Below are 18,809 nucleotides of genomic sequence, written 5' to 3' on the forward strand. Positions count from 1 at the left end.
AAAACACAGATGTGAGTAATTGCTCTGGAGATTCCTTTGAAATGCCAATATCAATTTTACCTACAGCATACTTCAGCAGTGAGTGGTGGGTGTCCAGGGTGCCTGGACTGTGGGAGATGCTGTCTATTCATCCTACACACATACACAGAACATTCTGTTCTGTGGGAGCAGAAGTCCATGAGTGCTGCTGTCCAGGCTCTTGTTAGGGAATACATCTGCCAGAGAAACTGGCAAAGGAAAATGCATACAGTCCTCTTGCTTCATTACATATCTTTTTAACCTAACTGAGCATCTAGTCAGAGATGAGCTGCACTTTTAGTTTACTTTCAGAGACATTCCTTGTGAATTTTTCCAGAGCTGGAATGCTGAAAATGGAATTTCACAGCTGGAATGCTGTGAATTTTTCCAGAGCTGGAAATATGTGATATTTCCTTTAATAAAGCATCCAGGAGTTGTTTTTCAAGCAGGTGGATGGGAGTCCACCATGCAAGGGAGGCCATGTGGTAGAAGGTCTGAGAACCTGCTGGCAGAATTACCCTGCGACTTTTCTTTATAGGACTTGAAGGGGTTTTTTCCCTTCGCAGTTTATAAAATAACACTAATCTGTGTGTTTATGTGTGGCCTGTGAAAGGTGTGTGAAAGGTCTGCTTAGCCTTTTGCACAAAAAGACTCATCTCCTCTGATTTAGGTGACTCAAAAGGTTCACAATTTTCTCTAGGTGAAAATTAACTCATATAGGAAAGTCTATGGCAAGGAAAACATGAAAAAAAATCTTTTCTGGCATCAGGGAAATTTATTCATTGATACATTAATACATTGGGGTACTAAGACTCTGGGAAAATAAAGGAAGGTGATAAATCCAAACTGTGAGCTATCTGGAAACACCTCTCCCACGCACAACACCTGACACACACCTCTAGAAGGCTTTTAGAGGACTAAATGAAAGATCTCAAATAGACCAAGTAAGAAAGGAGACTCATTTTAATTATTTTCCCTTGAGGTTCTAGGGTAAAATATTGATATAAAAATGTAAGTGATTATTTCTCTCTGTGATGCAAAAGCTTAAGGTGGGAACTCCTGCATTTCAGGAGTAAAAAAAAATACTAAACACAACAGAGTTCCATCTCCATTACTCTGCCAGGAAGATGGTACTTCCTAAAGCATTGAGAGCATCAAAACAACAGGGACAAAAGAAGCTGCAAGCTCCTCAGGTGAAATTGTGCTCCTAAAACAAATGGGAAAAGTCAGTTTTCAGAAATTAATTGCAATTTTTCAATGTTTCATGAGTTTTAATGCATCACTGCTGATCAGTCAGAAGAGAACTGTATAAAAGAGCCTCCAGTGAGGTATGAGGTGTTTGGCTGTTTTTACCAAGCAATAAAATTGTGTAGTAATGTGGCAATAAAAAAATTGTAAATTTTTAAAATAAAAACGCAAAACTCACTTTTTAAAAAATTCTGGATTTAAAATCTGCCCTATTAGGTAAATGAATGTATAATTATGCTTTTCAGTGTATAATTATGCTTTTTAAATGTTTAACAATGTTCTTTACAGTTTTTGCTGTATCAGGAAATACGAATATTAAGTTTGAAAATATGATCTTAACAGCTTTTATTTTAATAAAGTAATAACATTCTGGTATGGCAATTTCAGAACTTCCAGTTAACTCTGAAAACACTTTTTACACTGATTCTTCTCTGTGGTGACCAGTGACAGGACCCGAGAGAATGGCTTGGAGCTCAGCCAGGGGACGTTTATGTTGGAGATCAGGAAAAGGTTCCTCCCACAGAGGGTGATTGGGCACTGGAATGGGCTCCCCAGGGAAGTGGGCATGGCACCAGCCTGACAGAGTTCAAGCAGCATTTGGAAAATGCTTTCAGGCTCATGGTATGATCCTTGGGACTGTCCTGTGCAGGGCCAAGAGTTAATGTGGTAATCCTTGAGAGTCACTTCCAACTCAGTTCTGTGATTCTCTGCTTCTGTGCACCCTATGTTCATGAAATTTGTATTAAGAAATTGTCTTAGAAGACTATATTGACTTGTAAGCTTCTTCCTTTCCTTCTTTTCTTCCTCCTGGGAGGAAAAATCCCAGTCAGAATGTAATTCGTTCAGCACTTTGTATTTTCACTAAAGTTGGTGGGAACTTAATTTCTGTCTAGAATTAAACTGTTTTAAACAACATCTGTTCAGCCCTTGTGGTTTAATTCTGGAGCTATGATCATTATTCGAGCTGAGAGCAAAGGAAAATGCTTTCTTTTCACTTTTATTTACTGCCTTAAAATGCCTTTGTCACTTACCAAGTGAGAGATTTTTCCTCCCCCACTCTGTCTCCACTCCCTATCTGCTCTCCCAGTCCGAGGCTCCTCTTATTTTTTTCCTTACCACCCTCAGTCACTGTGTCATCTCTAAAGCCAGTTTTGAAGTAAAACCCTGACAGTCCACAAGCTCATTCAGATGTGTGACACACTGAGTCTTTGAGCATATGATTTGCTACCTCCCCCTATATTGAACTCTTCACTCTAACTCATGCCTTCTGTTTCCTGCCCAGAAACCAGTTTTAAGGCTTACAATACTTGTACAGTCCTCTCTCTTTTTCTCTCTCTCTCTCTCTCTCTCTCTCTGTGTTTTAAAGGATTTCTGAGAACTTCATTACACCAGCCATCATACAGGGTTGTGCAAGAGGGAGGGAACCACAGAAAGTCATCTTCCCTCCTTGCTTGGCTTTTCTGCTATGCCTTAGGGAAACCTCTGTGCTGGGGGCAGAAAATGCTCTTTTACTGGGGCTTAAATCAGAAGGAAAAAGTGTTTATTTCGGTGGACCTCAAGCTGTGCCCCAATACTTACACAATAAAACAAATCATCTACCATCAGAGAGCAGAATGGATTGAAGAGGTGGATGGGTCCTTGTCCCTTCCTCTTGCATATTTTCCTAGTAACTGGTGGGGGGGGGGGGGGGGGGGGGAGGGAAGGGAAGGGACTAAGAAAAGCAGGAGATGGAAGGCAGAAGTCCCTTCACTCACTTTCCAGACAGGGATGACAAAAACTTTGTGCTGAAGCACAGAAAGTGGAGTTCATTTTAACCTCCCTAATGAGAAATGAAAAGTAAACAGTGCTTCAAGAACAGCATGACAACTATCAGTAAACAGTTAAAACTTGTACAGAGGAAACCAGGTTGCATCAAGTTACCAAATGTTTTCTATAATATTATATTCCTCTCCTGTGGACAATTAGGAAGACTGTTCTGCATTGGAGGACTAGTGTTGACAGCACAGAGCAATGGACATTTCAATGAAAAAGTTGCTGTTTTCTTCCTCCTGAGATCCAATAAAGATTTTATACATGGGGGTTTGCCTTATTTCACTTCCATTATGATTTTAAATACAGAATGGTGTTATTTATTTATGATACACTGTTTGCATGAATACATAAGTATAAACAGGTACTTTCATTTTCTATAGAAGCTGTGTCAATCTTTTCTAATGACCTCTTACACTGATTTTAAACAATCTACCAAGTGACTTTTAAAAATGCGTTCAAGCTATAGTTACATGACTTTGCACCAATGTTTAAGTTTGTGTTTGATAATCTATCATAGACAAGCAAATTGATCCTCATTTGCTAAAGGAATACTCATAGTGCCTTACTAGATTGTAAAATCACTAAGTCAAACTTTTCTGGCTTGTCCCCCACTAAAATCTCTATTAACTACAGAATATCTGCCCTTCTCTTGGCCTTCCATATTCTGCACATCTTCAGAGCCTGACTTCTGTCCTTGGTGGCTATCATTTGCATGATGTCACCTTCAGGCCTGGGTAACCAGGTTCTCACAAGGAATCTGGCTACTAGTTCCTGAGCTCTGTATCTGTTGTTGTCATCATGGTCAGGGAAATACAGTTTTTAGTACTGAAGTTCTTTGTTGTCAAGTCTGCCCTCCCTGGCTTTCCCCTCCAGGTCAGCCAGAGGAGAGGAAGCAGAAATGTGGTTGTTTTCCCACCTTGCTTATAGAACCCTGGTTGATCACATACTTTGGATGTTGGACCTCGAAAGAATTGTCCAAATGGACCATATAGACTTCTGAAGAGGCAGCTGTAATTAGTTTAGTATTACAGCAAATCCATGGCTCCTTCCCGAGGGTGAGCTGGTGGGCTGTGAGCTGGTCCTCCCTGGGAAGGGCCCATCACAGGGGTCTCTGGTCCTGGGCACCAATAGGGAATATGTGGCATACACACAAAACAACAGATCCAAATTAGGCTTGTCAGTTGTCCTACTCTGTCAAGGCAGTAAGACAATAAAATAATTGCTAAAAAATCCATCACCAAAAATTTCCTCATCACCAAAAATTTCCCTTTGCTGAAAAAGGCTTCAGAAAAATTGCAGGCATAGATATTCCCTGAAAACAAGTGGATGGAATGTGAACCATTGTGGACAATGGTTCCATCCTGTTATAGGTAACCCTCTAGGAATAATGCCACGAAACTATTAAGCAAAAATATTCTCAACTTTTCCAGAGTCCTGATGGTCCTCCAATAGAGTATAATTTTCAATTTTTTTTTTTTTTAATCTAGTTACCTAATGCTGTCTTACACTTTTCAAAAGTGCTATATAACTAACCCAAGAAATACTTATACAAAAAAGAGTTCTGGAAGTCTGATTTACCAGACTGAGATTAAGCTGCTGCCATGAAGCCAAAGCTGGACATTTGTATCATCTATGAATTAGGCTGATCAGTCAAAACAGCCAGAAGCCAAAGCTAAATCTGATCATTAATTATTACTCATTTGCGGTCCAAGAAAATAGAAGGTCCCTACATCATTGAAGTTTCTGGTTGGGATCAAATTAAATTCTCCAGTGTTTTGAACACAGTACTTTGGGAAAACTTGCAGACTTTCCTTGCACACCATAATACAGAGGTCTGCTAGCATTTTTCAGAGCACACAGATTACATAAAGAGAAAAGAATTGATTAAAATGTAGGTACAAAGAAAAGGCCAAAACAACAGAAAAAGTAGTGTTTTTTTGAATGTCCTACCTGAATTCTAAAGCCCATGGGTAGCTGCCTTGATTCAAAAGATGTTTTTGCTACTTGAAATCCTTCAAAGAATCAGTTCTAAACTGCCTAGCAACAGCCTTCATTTCCCAAAGATAGAAATTAAAATTCATTTGGACTGACACGGAAAGAAAGAGGGAGGAAGAAGAACAGCTTGCTTTTTTCATACAGCCTTAACAAAAATGGTGTGTTAATTTGACTCAGGAAAAACGGTGCAATAAGAAGAAAGCAAAAAGGAGGGGAAAGAGAAAATAAGTATGGTTTTAATTAATAAAGTTTATGTTAAAAAAAGGAGAAAAGAATGGATTCAATGATCTTGTAACTAATTAATGATCCTTTAGAAGGATTTATCACATGCTGCCACTAAAATATATTTAAAAATATTGCTTAAGGAATATGTGGGAAAAGCTACAGAGTTTTAGAGACTGAATGGAAGGATTTAAAGCATTGCAGAAATTTCATCTGTAACACAATGTGCTGTGTTTTTACCATCTTACAGTGTCAATAAGACTGGTGTTCAGGCAGAGCTTAGGTTGATGCTGCAGTTGTAATTCATCACAGATGGGATTAATTTGATTATATTTACCATGCCTTCTTTGAGATTAAGCAACAGAGGCTGGATAGGATCTTCAGCAAGTGAAATCACTCATGTTTTGAGTATGATCTCTCACTTTGTTGGTGGGCAAGTGGGCAGGCACTCTGAATGCTGGATGCTGCAGGATGACAGGGGTCAGACTCATACTGTGTCACTGCACTGATTCAGTGCAATGTGTGAAATATATTTGTGTAAAGCTCTAACCACTCTCCTCCCTGTAATCTCTGAAGTCTGCTCTGAATCACACCAGTGAATCATGGTCCTTAGCAGACCAGGGTCTGTCTTGTCTAACTTCAGCAATGCTCACCTAAAGTCTGTCAGGAGTCAAAGGAAAGAGGTAGGAACTCCTACAAAACTTTGTACGGAATTTACTGGACTAAGTAGACCAGAGGAAGAATGACTAATTTAGACTGTATGCCTAAAATTTAGGTGGCCAAGCTGGGTGAGATGATGTGGAGTCACTGTGGCTGTACCAGCTGGAGGATTAATGGATCACTGCTTGTTTTGCTACCCTACCACGAGAGTACCTTGAATATGGAGTAGTGGTAGTGGTGGGAGGATCTGTATGTGGAATCACTACACTCCTTGGAAATTTTCCTTTAGTGGAGGATTTCCCAAGACAAGGCTTGTTGGGGAAATTTCAGGTTTTTTAAAGTCACTTTAGGAGGACAAAATGAAAGTCCTGATTTTGCATGTGTAGGATTCCCATGTTGTCAAGAAGCTGACAGAGCTTTAATCCATGCCATAGTATACACCAAACTTACAGTGGAAAGCTGAGAATAAGCCCCAAAATATAATCAAAACCAGCAGTTGTGTCAGAAAGCTGCAGAGACACATCTTTCATTTTGCTGTTTTTCTTTTACCTCTGTGATGCAAATGGACCTGTCAGTTGCTGTAGTGTGAATCTGACCTCATTTGAGGTTCATTTTTGCAAAGAATAGGAGGTCTGTTCAGCAGGCTCTGAAGATGTTCAGACTCTGCTCGTCCTTTGATCTCCAGAGTAGGCTGGGCTCACAGCCTCAGTGTGTATTGCCAAAAATTCAGTGACCCCACAGCTTCTCCTATTAATAAGATACCATCTGGTTTATAAGAGTGAGAGTAAATTTAAATTTAAAGTGAGAGGCATGCCTCACAATGTGGGTAAGTAAATGCATAGTGACATAGTGCTGTCAGTACTGTTTGCATGTGTGTGGTTCAATCACATGGGCCACACATATGTGGCCATGCTTTAAAAGATGGGGCCAGTTGCTTTGCATTTTGTCTGAGAAATCATTATATTAGTAGGAATCAACCAGAAATCAAGCAGAAAACAGAGCTTTAAATGTAGAGGGGTTTTTTTTTGGTTTTTTTCTTCCCTTTTCTGATGTTTCAAATAATCCTCATTCCTCAGTAAGTTCTGTCAGCCAGAGTTTTGATTTTTCCAAAGTGTGCATTTTTCATCTATCAGTTTGTGAAGGAAAAAATGTTGGGAGCTAGTAGCAAGGTTTTAACTGGGGAAACCACCCAAGAGCTCACATGTGCAGCTGACCTAGGTTATCTCACCCCCGTGAATCAAATATACCCCAGTACAACCACACTGGAAATGAGAGGCCAGTTCCTCTCTCACAGCCTCCAGTGTGAATCAGAAATCATTGTTTTGAAGGAAGAGCAATGAGGCTGTAAAAGCAGCACAAATTCTTGGAGAAAAACCAGCAGAGTTACTGGTAAGAATCACCCTCTACAAAACTGAGTCCTGGGAGTTCCAAGCATTCTCACACACCCAGTTTGATCATGTTGGAAGTAAAACAAAGTCATCTTCCTCAACTTTAATCTGTGTTCCCGCTTCTGTGCTGAAGAGAGAGATGAAAAAAAAGAAGAAATAAAAGAAAATATAACCAAGTATTTTTGAATATCAGAAAGTTTTGTGTCGGTAAAAAGCGAGGGGTTTTTTAATACATAGACTTGTAGAATCATAGAATGTTAAGGGGTTAAAATGAACCTTAAAGATCACCTAGACCCAATCCCCCTGCCTTGGGCAGGGACACCTTCTACCAGACCAGGTTGCTCAAGGCTTTATCCAACCTAGCTTTATACAGTGTCAGGATTGGGGCATCAAAACCTCCCTGGGAAACCTGTCCAGTGTCTCACCTGGGATATGTAGAACTCTTATATTTTCTGAACCTGTCCCTTTTCCTACCAAATAACTGAAGGATCATCTTCATTCAAGCCTCAGATCTCAGTCTTACCAAACCTTACAAATAGGCTTCCTTGCTCCCTCTGTCTCTCAGGCAGTGTCAGGAATATACATTCACAGTTCACCCGGTACAACCAATGCCGAGCAAGGATTTTGAATCAACAACTTGTACACAAGATTTTTGCAAAGCAAATGGTACTTTTGCTGAGCTACAGCGTCTTACGTTGTGCCAAAATGTCAACCCCCAGAATACAACATGTTGAAGTGAAATATTAAAATTCTGCTTCTTATTTTGTCTAGTCAAATACACCATATTAGCAGGGGTTATTAGGGAAATACATGCTAAGGGTGGGAGAACTGCCAACAGACAACATCTTTTTCATGGTTGGGCTAAATGTCAGCTTTCTGATAATGATGGCAGGGGAGCATTAGTCAAATGTGAGCTTTGATTAAGAAAAGCATCACTCTGGATAAAGAGCAAAAAAGAAAATGCGCCATTTACATTACAGGCAGCATAGGTAAAGGATGCAATAAGAGAGGGACAGGTACTCATTAGCAAATATGCTTGCATTAATACTATCTGTTACAGAACAAAGGGTTGTGATTACATTCAAGACTGTAAAACAATGTTCTCTGTGTGTGAAAGCAGTTGGTTATTCTTTCAGAAGGTAATGCTCCTTTTTCCAGCTTCCTCCTTACATCTATATTGTTGCAATCTCTCAAGGCACTCACAGACATAAGACAATTTCTAGTCCAGTTAAGAGGAAGTAAATCCAGGGAGGTGACTGTGTTGCTTCCACATGCTGCTTTCCATCATTTTCCTTAGTGTTATGAACATTTGTGGATGAAGGAAGAAGGGAGTGTATTGCAGATGCCTTCCCAAGCTGCAGAGTCTGTAGTTTGAGATGCTCTGGTTCCCGCAGCAGAGCGTGGTCCAACATCCAGCAAAGTGAGCAGGACACTCTCCAGTCATCTTACCAGAAGTCCACAGCCATTTTATCGTGTAACTCAAGATCTCTCTGGTGGATAGAGAAATGGCCAAAGCAGGCTCTGGGGTTGGGAACAGGCACTTTACATTCCACGTCTGTAAACAATACTAGTGGAAAGTGCAGGAAAACAATAGCAACTCTAATTTTGCTTCCTAATTAACAACATTTCATTTTCTCATATCCAACCTCAGATGCTTCTGTCACAGCTTTGTTGCCCATTTGTATCAAAAGAAAAGTGCAGAAGAATGAGAGGCACATAGATCTGGGACTAGGTTTTCCCATGGATCTCCCCAATGTACATGGTGGGAAGACCACATGAAAATCTTTATTACAAAAGTTTCTCTGAGAAGTCCCTGCTGTAGCAATTCCAAAAAACTCAGAAAATTAGCTTTATTACGTGAACCTCCTCAGGAGATTTTCTTGTCTGAGGACATTTTATTTACAAATTAGACAGTCTTTTCTGCCATGGATTCTTAATGCAGCTCATTATCTGTGCCAAAGGCCCCATTCAGGATGTACTTGAAAGATTTCAGCTATGTTTAAAACTCAAGGAAAATGTCACCTAAAGCCCATGGGGAATGTGATGGGTTCCCTCATACCCACAGCAATTATCCTTCACTTGCTGTGAGATGCATCTGTAGAGTCTGAAAACAAGAATCTGTCATCTGGTTTTATTTTGTTGTTCTTAAGAATGCCAAGTTGATTCAGCAAGGTCATGCATCGTCTAAATATATGCCAATAACTTTTTTGTTGTTGTGAAAATCATCTCTAGATTTATGACTATGAATAATAATCTAGCTTAAGCTCAGTTTTCTAGTTCTCCATGCTATTTTGAAAATAAAAATAGTTACAAACTTTGAGCTTTTAGACCAACCTTGAAGTTGGCATGAAAATGTACATGCTGAGCTATCAGTTTCCTAATGTTTGTACTGTGAATATGTTCCCTTTTCTTAACCCTGCAATGTCCTCACATTCAAGTTGCAGTTCTTGTATATCCACTGTGAAGGGTACTGTGGTGCTTGTGACATATTTACACACTCATAAAGGAGGTGATGTTGCTTGCATGCTCCCTTTTTGCTACACTTCACTGAAGCTCCAAAGAGCAATACTGCACAAATGTAGTTGCTAGAGGCTATATTGCAACTGGACATTTTTCAAAGCTCCTTGAAAGCCATGAGCAAACATGTAAAAGTTATGGTGTGGAAGTTAATGATTCTGATCTGAGTTTCAGTAATGTCAATATTACTGGAATAACTTAAGTGACCACATAAACGTATGCATATTTGTCTTTAGAATTTGGTTGTAGTCCCATCTACCAGGGTCCCATACATGCAACAGAAAGCTTTTACAGTGAGGTGTGGCAGCTGCTTAATGCTGCACAGGAAAGCACAATTTAGGAGCGTTCTGCACCAAGCTCTGCTCTCGAACCACTTTTGCAGGACTGCAAAGGCATTGATTATGCATGATTAAAGCATATAAAATTAAAGGGTGATTGGAGAAAAAGAAAAATTACAACCAGCTGAAATCAAAGGATTTCGATAGAAACAAATACATAATTATGGAAACCGTGTTTTTCATGCTCAGCAGGTTTAACAACAACATTTTTGAGAATGTGTCAGGTAGTGCTTCATGAACTCAGTCTTTGGTAAGTAGATTTATGTTGTTTCCAAAAGGAGACAATTATTCATATAGAGGGCCCTCTAATTCATTATCAGTTCAAGAACCATCTCAGGTAGGCAGATTAATAGGATCATTCTAAATTTAGTTTGAATAATTTTTCAAAAGTGACCGCATAATGACATCTGGAAAAATGCTACAATTACAGTGCACTTCCAATGAAAAGTAAATTATTTTATTGTCTCATTTTAAAACATGTTGAGTTGTAAAAAAAAAAAAAAATTATGCTATTGCTCTAAAATTATAAAAACACAAGGGCTCCTATCCAGTAGTAATCCCTGGAAATTTTTTGCCCCACAATGATGCAGTGAGCAGGTGTTTTATATTCTGACCAGAATAAAATAACACAGAATCACAAAACCAAACTGAGGTTAGAAGGCACCTCTGGGGTAATTCCTCCTCAGGTGGAAGACTTTCCCTTTGGTTTTGTCGATGTTCATAGTACATCAAACTTGTACCTGATATCAACCCCTGAGTGCACAACCTGTGACCAGCCTCCAGTGAAATTTCTTGCTGGGCCCAACAGTTCCTCAGGTTTCCAGCCCACCTTGCTGTTCATTTATCCAGTCTGCATCTTATCCTTTTGTCTGTGATGAACATGGACAAACAGCGTTGCCAAAGTGAGGACAGACAGCAGAAACTGCTCTTCCCTCACCCATCAACATTGTGGGGGATTCCCCACACACATATCAGTGTTGGTGCCTCAAAAGCATCCTGCCCTTAGTATGTTTGGAAATGGTTTCCACAAGGATTCTCTCCATCACCTTCTTGGGGATAGTGGTGAGGTTGATTCTGATTGGTTCTAACCAGTTCTGACCAGTGCTGACTGGACGCAACTGGATAAAACTGGTAAAAACCAGTTCCAACCAGTTGTGGCTGATTCTGACTGGTTCAAACTGGTTCCAGGCTATTCAAACTGGTACTGAATTGTTCCAACCGATTCTGACTGATTATGGCCTGTTTAAACTAATTCTGAACCAGTTGGGACCATTTGGAGTTGCCCAGAACTGATCAGAACCAGTTTGAACTGGTTTAAACCAGTCAGAACTGGTCTGAAGCTGTTGGAACCAGTTAGCACCAGTAAGAACTGGTCTGAACTGATTTTACCTGGACAGAACCAATTTGAACCAGTCGGAAGTGGTTTGAACTGTTTTGAACTGGTCTAAACTGGTTTGAAACATTGATGATGTCAGCCTTGCACTTCATGGAAAGAGCTCCACAACCCTTGAATTGTCACTGCTCAGCCACAAAATGGCCAAGAACTGAATTTGCAGGAAAGTCCAAGTATCTCCTCAGCTCCCAAGAAGATCCCTGAATCCAGGGGCTGACGCTCATTGGCAGCAAAGGGCGCTCCTCACCCTGCTCTTGATCTATTGGGAAGTAAAGTGCTTCTGTTTCCAGACTCCCCTTCTAAAACATTTCCTGAGAACTAAAAATGTTTAAAAAATGTAAAAGAAAACAGTTACAGAAAAACGATATTAAAAGAAAATTCCAAACTGCAATGAATGCCTCCAGCCAAATTTCTAAACTGGGCAGCAGACTGGGAGGAAATGGCAACATATTTTTGCAGCATTTACACTTTTTATGCTACTGCTGGCACACACAGTTTTGTTCCTGTAGAGAGAGCAAAATATTGGACGCAAAACCTTCCCTGTAGATCTGAGAGCAGAATAATATTGAAATTCAGGTCCTTGGTGTAGGTCTGAAGATACAGCCCTGCCCTTGAGTTGAACTGCCTGTAAGAGGTTGGGAGGTGTTTCTGGGGAAGCTGGCAGTGGAAGTGGGATGAGCAAGCGAGGCTGGTGGCTCCGCTGAGGGGACAGGCAGGTCCTTATGGGGAGACCACAGCCAGCTGGCTTGCCCAGCCTGTGGCCAGCAGCTCTGCCGAGCCTCTTGAGCACAGGGAAGGTAGTGGGAAGGTGCTGCTGGGAGGATGCTGAAGGTCCTGCTGGGAGAATTGTTGGCGTTGTTCAGGTCTTAGGGAAGAAGAGGCAGAGCAGGTTGGATGGGAAGCCTGAGGAAACCCAGCATTGTTGCTTTGCAGTACTCAGAGGAAACACTTTTGTTTGTTTGCTTGTCTAAAATTTTCACAAGAGCACCCTGAGTCCCTTTGAAACTTGTTTAAAAATGAATGAAACACAGCATTAAGTGTCTGATACATAAATCAAACCATTACTGTAACTGTGGAATGATCAGTAGAGACAAACAGTCTCTCTTTAGTTTGTTACTAGCCTGGAAAAAGCATTAATTAGCACTAATGAATCACCAGAGCGATGACTGAGCCAGGTTTCCAGCATTGCCAAAACACAAGCATGATTCAATTAATGCTGAAGGTTTTAGTACATGTGTTTTTATGGAACAGTCTTTTGACACTAGTGTCTTTTTAATAATGCTTTGCAAATCTCTTCCAATATTATTGCGTGCAGACTGAGCTTCCCAATTTACTGCAAACAATAAAGAGTCAGAATGCATCTGTGACCTCCTTTTGGAAGAAATATTCATCTGGGTAATGTAATTATTATGTAAATTACTCAAAGTTAATGGTATTTTCTATTTATGCTGGATTTACTGCTGTCAGAGTTGATGACTGACTAGCACTAGAGCTTAGATATTGGCGCAAAAGTTAATGTGTTATTTAATTTAATTTAAAGATTCCAAGAAACTGCTCCTAGTGTGTAAACAAAATCTTATCAACAGACCTCCACAACAACTTGTATTTTCATTGGTAATCTCTGCAGTTCAGAGACAGAGGCCAGGGGATAATGTAGAATTGTCCTGAAGAGCTGTGGGAGACCAGCTATGATTCTTGCCCAGTGTCCTCGGAGCAGGGGGAAAGACAGTGCAGCCTCTGCCTTTGCTGTGCAAAGAGTTCCATTCTCTTCAGGCAGACTCTGAGCTCAAACCAAAAGGTGTCAGAAAGTACAGTACCTGGACCATGGAGTGGCACAGACTGCAGCTGCTGCTTCATTGCCTCCTGGACTGGCTTATTCCCAGACATTATCATCTTTAGGGAGAAGATGAATTTCCAAACCCAGAAATGCTCAAATTTTCAGATTCAATGCACAGTGGTTTGCTCTCTGTCATCTGAGAAAGTAAAGGTAGATGAAAGCTTTCCTGCTTAAAGCTGGCTGAGAAAGAAAGTAAAACCAATATCTAAGGTGGTGCTTCCTCGTGGGTGTCTGAAGCAGATCCAGTGCCTTCCTCTTTAGCAGAAGACTCACTGAAGTTTTTTTTCAACAGTCTCTGCCTTTCAAGAGAAACTCAGAACTCCTTGTTTTGAAAGAACAGGCCAGTTCATGTTCCTGAACCACCCACAGTGTTTGAAGTAGAGAGAGTCTCAGAGTCACAGAGTCTCTAAGTATGCAGAAACACAAGCTTAATGCCAGTACTCGCCAAACGTGAGCTACCAATGCATGTGACCTCTTTTCTTGCCCTTCTTCCATGTCACCTTCAAGGCCCTCCATCTCTTAGCTGAAACTGAAGCTGCTTCCTTCAAGGGCAGTCTGGAGGTCACTCAAAGTACTGGATGGGCAAAGGGAATTCACTGACGGGGGAAAGGAACAGCTCTGACAACATGGGAGCTTTACATTTGCACCTGATGAGTAATTTGAATGTACTGTTGATGAAAGCGCATTTTGCATTTTCTCTGGAAGCACTTGACATAGTCATTACGACCATGAACTGATATTACCACTGCAAAGAGGACATGGAAGCAGAATTCCCTCATGTAGAAATAGTCTATACCAGAAACATTGGTTTGAATCTCTTCGTCCTTTATCTGCTTGAATTCTGAAGAGTTGAATAAAGTAGTATAACTGTAAGCAAAATCAAATCTGCAACATTACACAAATGCAGCACAATTTCATATTCCAGATGGCCATCAACTTTGCCCATTTCCAGTTATGTCTCAGGCTTGCAGTCATCTACTCATCTTCTCTGCTGCCAAGGCTGCCTGCTGAAAGTCTCTTTTCTTAAGAAAGGCCAAGCAATTACTCAGTGGGACTACACGAGGCTGTCAGCTCCTCCTATACCACTAACACTGGGCTTGTTGTAATCTTTTCCACCATAAGCCAAAATTTCTCAGCACTAACAACCCAGATGTACACATTAATTTTGGTCTGAAACTGAAAACAGAAGGAATTAGGCCACCCAGCTCTGAACTAAGGAGCTTCCCAATCTGTGTGTTGTCCCCATGAGAAAAGTATGGGTCTCAGTTACAGCTGGGAACATTTATGACATTTGGTATGTCTGCACATTCTCAGTGCGAGGGACAGATTGTCAAATTCTGCTTCTAGTTACATGCATCCAGCCCAAGTGAAATCAGTAAATAATCACATCACCGGCCTCTCCAGTGAAGTCTAGGTCTTTTATGAGCTTTGATAACAGATTTTTTTTCTGCCTACTGTCACATAATTAAAATAGGAAATCACATTTTAAAGGATTGAAAAATAACTTTATAAACACAGCGCAAACCAAGAAAACATGAGTCTTAAAACAGGTAACCAAATGCTCTCTAATAAAACCTGTTGGCACTGGTGTATTTTTGACATAGCTTTAATTGCATGTAAATGTTGAATTTGAGATACTTCATGTGAGGCTGAAACCTGAGAGGGACCCTAACTTGGTAAACAGAATAGGCTATGTTAAATAAATGATTTACAGAGCAACTCCAAGTCAGCTGAAGTTCCCTGTACAGTAATTTCACAAAGCCTACTGTTTTCTCCAATCGTCCTCCGTAATGTATAAGCTCCTTTCTGTAGCCTATGCAGATGGTTACAAGTCTGGATGGTACCATTTTCCATTTGAATAATATCACTGTCTCTTAGCACGGGTGTATTTTACTCAAAATCCTCCTGTTTGGAGAGTGACATGGTGGGATGATGTTTTTTAGGAGATGAAAGCCTTTTCATAAGATCCTCATACACAAGACAGAGAATCATTGATTTTAAAAAGCACAGGACTGCCTTAAAACAGTAAAAAGCCACAGTAAAAACAAAGATTATTTGATGTTTCATCATAGTTTAAGGACTTTCTGAACAGATTAGCACTACCTGTTATAAGACCAGATAAAGTATGATATACCTGAAAGTTAATGCAGTTTCGTTTTCATTATAACAGCAGCCACTCACTTCTTCATCAATCTAGGCAGCTTTGGTTTTTCCTAGATATGATATCAAAACAAATCTGTCTAATCTTTTTTCCAGGACCAACTCTCCTCGTAACACTCTTCAGGAGAGATTGTCAAGCTTGAAGTCACCTATGAAAGCTTCTCTTGGAAGCTCTGTGATTTTCTCTCTTGGAAGAACATAACTTAGTGAGTGTAGGTCACTCTTAACCAGAAGATTGGGAAGCTGAGATGTCAGATGGGCATATGGAAAAGCAGTGGGGGTTGGTCTCTTCTCCCAGGTATCAAGTGAGAGGATGAGAGAAAACAGCCTCCAGTTGTGCCAGAGGAGGTTTAGATTAGATACTAGGAAAAATGTCTTTACTGAAAGGATGGTCAGGGATGGAATCAGGCAGCCCAGGATACTGGTGTAATAACCATCCCTGGAATTGTTCAAAAAAGGCATGGATGTGGTACCTGGGGACACGGCCTAGTGGTGACCATGGTGGTGTTGGGTTAACAGCTGGACTCAATGATCTCAGGGCCCTGTTCCAATCTTACTGATTCTATGATCCTAACTACAGAAAAATAAAAAGTAGTAGCAAGATGATTTCATTTTTCTTAAAAATGGGCAAGAGTATGAAAATAAAAAGATCATTACTTGTTGGTGACTGATTTTGGAAAAAGTGAGCAAATATGCCAGTAAAAATGCAGTGGTAAAAGGCTGGGATGTGTGTGTGGATCTGAGTTGTTATGTGTTGCGCTAACAGTCAGTATTTCACTTCCAGCAAGAGTGAGGAACACAGCAAGGGAAATGCTCCACTCTAATTAGGCCTATGTGTGTGTGTTTATGAAAAAGTGTGACAAAGATCACATGGAAAACATCATCAGTGCTGAATCTTTTGGGTGATGTTATCTTGCCTTTTTAAAACCAAATGCAACAGTCCCAACTAGTTAAAGATTTTCCCCTTAGGTGCCATGTTTTTATTTTTCTTGTGTTTCCTTGGGGATTTTCCCAACTTCAGCAGGGCTTTGCAAGCACATGTGAGTGAAACATTCCCATGTGGTCATGAAAGGGGAAGGTAACAAGATGGTGAAGATTTCTATAATGAGATACCTTTATCCTCATTTTACACCCTTACTGCAATAAAGATAAAATGGGGGATGAAATTTCAGATTCAACCCCAAAGCAACAGAACCCCATCTCATCTGCAACCTCAGGGTTTGCAGAGCCAACATACAGAAGTTCAAAAGGTAAATTTAGATATCCTGGAGCTGCTGAAATCAAGGGATGGATTGTAATCTCTCTGCAACACGACTATAAAACCACATTGTGACCTTAGATACAATGTGTATGGATACAATAACTACACTGAGGTCCTGAGTTTTTCTAGCTTTACAAGCAATGCAACAACCATCAAAACATGGGACAAAAAGCACATTGCCCTCTTAAATCTAAAAATCTCTGCATAAAATGCATTAAAACTGCTTAAAATCTTCAGTGCTATGTTGTTACAGAAAACACTTCCTTGATTGTCAGGAAACTGGCGCTGCTTGTGTGTGCCTGCATGGAGGACTCTAGACTTTCTTATTTCCATATTTAAAGATTAATGATTTTGTAGTTCTTCATGATAACTTAAAAATTCTTCAAATATGTAGGACAAGGAAATGTTGACATCCAAGTTCTTAAAATCTATGCTGATCACAGAAGTTATCTGAGAGAAAATTAAGGGTTTAGAGAGACTGTTTAAAACACTTTTCTTCTGGAAAGGAAAGGTCATTCCAGGAAAAGCACTATGTTAAGAAACCTTTGTACCATGGCTATTTATTTCATATTATGACCAAAATTTTCACAACAAGACATTCTGTGTTGTGCATCCTGGTACCATGAGACTCTTGAGAGTAGCACCTGCAAGACACTTTTCATGTGTTTATGTGTACTAAGTAAAAGCAGTGAATCTCTTTCAGTTAAATTCTAGAAAAGCCAAAAATTGTATTTGTTGTGATAAGCCCAAGTTGTGAAAAATGGCTAAAATCAGGGTTCATAATTTTTTCATCTATCTTGTTGATGCTTGTCAATTCCCTGTAATGTTGTGTCACAGTCAGATCCACTGAATGGCCAATTTGGTGAGTTTCAAAACAAGTAAAAATGCACCATAAATTTTTTACGTATTCTAACTGACTGTAAATGCGATGGAATATGTGGGACTTCCTCCAGCTTTGTTCTTTGGCAGATTGCTATTAGCTTACATTCAAAGTCTCTGTTGGCCACACATTTCACATTGTTCTTCCAAATGTAATAATTTCTTTCTTTTATCTGATCTCTGACAGTCTCTCTGTTTTCATCAATATTTGACAGCAATTCCCAAAGATACAATATAGTCCATTCTAATATCCTTGTGCATACTGTCTTCTCCCTTTGAAATCCAATACCTAAGCAGTGAAATAATTTATTGTGCCTTATTTAGAATTTTATTTTTTGCATGTGTTTTGATACTGTCCTTTGAAATGAAAGTTATTTGGAAATTTAAACCAACTGTTCTCAAAACATAGTAATGAAATATTGTTCAGTCTGCCTCCCTTTTCAAAGATGCAGTGTTTATGATGTTTTCTTTCGATGCATTGTTTAAAAACTTCTTTCACATTTTACACTCCAAACCCTAATTTTATCTGAATGTACACAACCCAATTTACACCAGCCACCTGAAAACAAAGTTTAAAAACAATCAGTCCTGCACAGATCAGTGCCACCCTGAAATCACTCGACCTTTTAGACTGGGGGATCAAAACTGGAACTAAGCTTTCTTCATCTGGCATTTTCTGGCAAGAGGAAAACATGCCATATGTAAAAAGGAGAGAAATTAGTTTTCTGAATAAGCATGACTATCGCCATTATCCCTGAATGCATAGATTTACCAGTGAAAATGATACCTTTTCAAGCAACCTATAGAGAAGTGCTGGATTCATAAAGACAGGTATTAATTAAATGCAGGTTAAGAGGTTCTGTTCAAGGATAAAGTGGTAAAAGTCCTTGATTAAAAAGCAGACTAAGTAATTTAGAATTGTATTGATATTTCTTAACATTAGAATTACAATTCAGGATTCTGGATCATATTCTGTTGTAATGAATATGGAGGTGCGCTTACATTTACAATAAGAAAAATTGTAAATGTATTCTTTTAACTCCTAATAACAGACTTACAAATTCTCACTTTATTGACAGAA

This window comes from Agelaius tricolor, unplaced genomic scaffold (assembly GCF_023055355.1).
Source record: "Agelaius tricolor isolate 1412-34295 unplaced genomic scaffold, bAgeTri1.0.p SCAF_1, whole genome shotgun sequence".
In the NCBI taxonomy this organism is placed as follows: domain Eukaryota; kingdom Metazoa; phylum Chordata; class Aves; order Passeriformes; family Icteridae; genus Agelaius; species Agelaius tricolor.